The sequence below is a fragment of the Mustela nigripes genome, chromosome 9, assembly GCF_022355385.1.
Source record: "Mustela nigripes isolate SB6536 chromosome 9, MUSNIG.SB6536, whole genome shotgun sequence".
In the NCBI taxonomy this organism is placed as follows: domain Eukaryota; kingdom Metazoa; phylum Chordata; class Mammalia; order Carnivora; family Mustelidae; genus Mustela; species Mustela nigripes.
Genome location: NC_081565.1, coordinates 56,578,526 through 56,583,753, shown reverse-complemented (window position 1 = coordinate 56,583,753; position 5,228 = coordinate 56,578,526).

Genomic DNA, 5,228 nt, shown 5'->3' with positions numbered 1-5,228 from the left:
TGGGGGGTTTGGGAGGTAGGAAAGAAATAAATGAAACAAGATGGAATTGGAAGGGAGAAAAACCGTAAGAGACTCTTACCCTCACAAAACAAACTGAGGTTTGCCAGGTGAGGGGGTGGGGTGGGGAAGCATGGTTGGGTTATGGGAAGGTATGTGCTATGGTGAGTGCTGTGAAGTGTGTAAACCTGGTGATTCCCAGACCCGAACCCCTTTGGCTAATAATACTTTATACGTTAATTAAAAAATTTAAAAAAAAAGAAAGAAACACAACAACCTGTGAATGTATGCTCAAGAACAATACAAAACATGAGTAGTCTATACTCATTTTATACTCACTTAATACTCATGTATCAAGGAAATATAATTTTTAATGCAAATATACAGGAAAACAATATTTCTGGTCCAGGTATTTTTTATAGAAATTCTCCCACACTTTTAGGAAATAATATTGAGATTTCTGAAGTGATGGAGTAAAAACCTCCAAAACTTGCTAGTCCATAAAACACAAGAACATTGACAATGATGGTCCAAATGAACATTTTTAAGAAATTAACCAAAGACTTGAAACAACCTAAGGAACATTTAACTAATAAAAGTTGCTGGATCTTGTTAAGTATGGTGAAATCTGTGGCAATTTAGTTTTTCCTATTGCATCCCTGATCCCACTCCACAATAAATTTGGAAAACCAGACACCTCACATTAATATTAACCCTGAAAACTGAAAAACTAGCAGTCACTAAGAGAGAAGAACATATTTCAAGCTTCCCCCAAAGTCCCAACATTAGATAATTTTCATTATTTGACTTGTCGGGAAGTTCCTTGGAACTGGCATTGCTCGTTTTTGTTTTGTTTTGTTTTTGGTTTTGTTCTGTTTTATTTTTAATCTGACTCAGAACTCATTCATGGCAAACAACCTTTCTTCTGGAACCCTTATCAGTAGCAATCAGTGGCAATTATTCATAATTTCAGCTCTTTGAGACATCAGTAACAATTTGAGGAAACTAAAAGCTGACCAAAAACTCAAAACGAAAAGCTGGAAATGAAATGTCAAAATGTGGTCTTGAAAGCTATATGATTGATTTCTGGGAATCTAAAAATCCAGATACATATGTAGTTTTATACATAATCCAAGAAAAACCTAATTAGGTCTTACCTAATATATAATCTCAGGATGATCTTTGGATACATAAAGCAGAAAGTAGATTGTAAAAGTGTTGAAGGTGTTTTGAAAGGTACACACAAAACCTATTGTAAAGTCTCAGAGACTTATTAGTTCAAGATATTTAAGGAAACAAACAAACAAAAAATAATGTCCGATTATAAGTTACTGCTATAGCAGTCAAGGAGATATCTAAGTGGCCATACACAGCTAATATTACATTACAAAATTAATTAAGGAAAACCATAAACAATTGTTACCAAAATGAGCACAATAATCCCTGAGAAGCAGAAGAAATCTAATTTCCAGAGTTGCTGCATTATACTATTTTAAATATCTGGTTACCAACAAAGAAAAATTACAAGACATGCAAAGAAATTGTAAAGTGAGAAAACATCAATAGAAGCTCCTCCTGAAGGGTGCCCGGGCAGCTTAGTTGGTTAAGCATCTGTTTTTGGCTCAGGTCATGACCTCACGGTCCTGGGATCAAGCCCGGTGCCTGGCTTCCTGCCTGGTAGGTAGTCAGCTTCTCCCTCTTCCTCTGTCCGCTTCGTTCCTGTTCCTGCTCACTCTCTCCCTCTCCCAAATAAATAAATAAAAATCCTAAAAAAAAAAAAGAAAAGAAAGAAATTTTTCATGAATATGCCCAGAAATTGACTTACTAGATAAAGACTTTAAGTCAGCTATTTCAAAATATGTCCAAAGAACTAAAGAAAATCATGCCTAAAGAATTAAATTATGAGTATAATGTCTAAAGAAATAGAAAATACCAGTAAAGAGAGAAAGGTGCAGAAAAATATTTGACAGGATAATGGCCATAAATTTCTCAGGGTGTTTTTTTGTTTGTTTGTTTTGTTTTTTTTAAGATTTTATTTATTTATTTGACAGGGAGATACACAGCAAGAGAAGGTACACCAATAGGGGGAGTAGGTGAGGGAGAAGCAGGCTTCCCAATGAACAGGCAGCCTGATGAGGAGCTTGACCCCAGGACCCTGGGATCATGACATGAGCTGAAGGTAGATGCTTAATGACTGAGCCACATAAGCACCCCAATTTTTCAGTTTTGATGAAAACCTTTAATTGGCATATATGACAAGTTCAACAGATTCCAGATAGCACAAAACTGAAGATATTCATACCTAGATACATCATTGTTGAACTTTCTAAACCCAGAAACAGAGAAACTTGGAACAGTAGCATTGAAAGTATGGAAAGGAAAGAAAAATATTAACTAAGAATTCCATGCTGGGAAAACAAAATAAAACAAAACAAAATGAAACAAACAAACAAACTAACAAAAAACTATCCTTCAGCAATGAAAAAGAGTTTTTTCCACATCTCAGAAGATGAACAGATGCACTTTTCCATATCTTCTCACAAAATGTAACTAAACACCAAGAGTGTTATATCTATCATCTATCTAATAAAGGTGAAAGTAGATGAGCTTGTAATTCTATTAGTAAGGAACAAGTATGTTGAGTTTTTATATTTCTTTTTGCCTCATATATGTCACACATGCAGCTGAAATATATAACAAAATGAAAATGTTTATGGCTGCACAAAACAAACAAACAAAAAAACACCTGTGAAACATTTTCTTTCTAGCCAGATGACCAAGAAGCTGGGTAATCTGACAAGGCAAAACACTTTTAGACAATAATCATGCTAACCAAACACCACAAAAAATAATGTCCCTACCTTCATCCACATCAACAAAACCTTAATGGGAAGCCTGGACTTCCACACAAATGAGTCAAAAATGAGGCTCTCCAGAACCTCACCAGAGTGCTGTCAGAGAGGCCAAAGTAGGAAGGGTGGATATCCTGTTTTGCCTGTGGTAACAAAATTTCCACCCATCATGATTCTATAGAAACTACAAGGGAAACCTGAAGTTCTCCTGGTACCAAGCAATAAGGAGGCACTCCTATTCTAACCCCTGTAGTGCTCACAAAGGAGATCTTGTAGAGAGTCTGCACTTTCACCATTGCCTAGGAGTCATGACCCCTACCACTGTGTTAGTAAGGATCTTGTGGGGATCTGGAACTTCCACCTCTACCCAGATGCTCTACTCACTCAAGCATCGATAGAGAGTGAATCAAAAACCTTTAGCTGGATGTTATAAGAGAGTGACCTTTTACCCTCCATTGTAGCAAGGTAAGAGAAAGTCATTTAAAATAAATTTTAAAAGTTCAAATGATAACAACAGTAACACAATATGAAAACATCCTGATTTCAGTTGAAAATCAATTTTCAAAATAAGGTCCTAGAAAATCACAAACTGATGGAAAAATAACCAGATACCAACATAGACATAAGAAAGAAGTTTAAAGTACTTGACAAAAGATTTTAGAATGACCAAGATAACAGCTGAGTAAATATGAATACATTTAAAACAAATTAAAAATATTAAATTTCAGGAAAGAAATTGAAATTTTTAAAAAAGATTTTACAGAAAGAGAGAGGGAGATGGATCACAAGCAGGCAGGCAGAGAGAGGGGGAAGCAGATTCCCTGCTGAGTAGAGAGCCCGATTCGGAGCTCCATCCCAGGACCTTGCGATCATGACCTGAGCTGAAGGCAGAGGCTTAATTCTCTGAGTCACCCAGGTTCCCCAAGAAATTGAAATTTTAAAGGATGTAAAGGAAAAGGTAAACTAAATTAAGGCACATTTTCCTGAATAATCATTAGACCAGTAAAGAGCTGGAAGGAGAATTGGAAAATATTTTCAAGTGATTGAAACAAACATACACCATACCAAAAACTAGACAATTTAGTGTATGGAGGACAATTTAGAGCTGTAAACAATAGTAATAAAAAAGAAAAATCTCAATTCAAAAGACTTTACCCTAACTTTTACCATTAATAAAGTAGAAAAAGAACAAACTCAATACTGTACAAGTAGAAGGAAGGACATAACAAAGGAAAAAGCAGAAATAAATGGAATAGAAAGTAAAATATATGAATAAATAAAGCCAAAACAACCAAAAGTTGGCTCTATAGAAAGATAAACAATTAACTAGTTAAAGAGTTACCTCAAAAAAAGTGAAAAACCACTCAAAATCAGAGTATCAAGGATAGAGGGAATGCTACTATTGACTAAAAGGTAGTAAAAGATAAAGATAATTATAAGGAAATACTATGAACAATTGTATGCCAGTGAGATACTTAGATAAAATAAACTGCGATAGATCTGTAATGGATAGAGAGATTGAACCAGTAATCACAATCCATCCGACAATAAAAACCTTGGTCCAGATGGCTTCCCTGTTTATTTCTACCAAATACTTAAAGTATTAGCATAAATGTTTTACAAACTCCTCTAAATGTCAAAATGATGAGGATATTTATTAACTTATTCTATGAAGCCATTATTATTCTAATATCAAAATCAGATGTCACAAGAAAAATAAACCACAGTCAGATGTCTATTATGAATGTAAATGTAAAAGTAAAAAAAAATGTAATCAACAATATATAGAGAGCCTTACTTACTATGAACAAAGCAGATTTATGCTATACTGGTTTGGTACAGGTTTGCTTTCAGTGGAGATGAAATATTCTATAGGTGAAGGAGATGATGTCACATCTGTTTGAATATACTGAAAAACCACTATGCACTTTTTAAAGAAGGTGAATTTTATGGTGTATGAATTATATTTCACAAAACTCTTTTAAAAGCTAATACTAATCCTACACAATTTTCTTCAAAACACTGAAAGAGAGTAATATATCCTAACTCACATTATAAAGCATGGATTACCTAGGTCCAAAATCAGATTACCTAGGTCCAAAATCAGCAAAACAAACAAACAAAACCTAAAAAAGCACAAATTTACAATACAATATTCCTCCAGAATATAGATGCAAAAATCCTCAATCATTTAAACTATGCAATATGTATAAACAGTAATATATAATGACAAAATGGGATTTATTCTAAAAATACAAGCCTGGATCATTGAAAAGTAATCTATTTAGGGGTGCTTGACTGGCTCTGTAGATGGAGTGTGTGCCTCTTGATCTCTTGATTTTTTTTTTTTTTTTTTTTTTTTTTTTTTTTTTTTTTTTT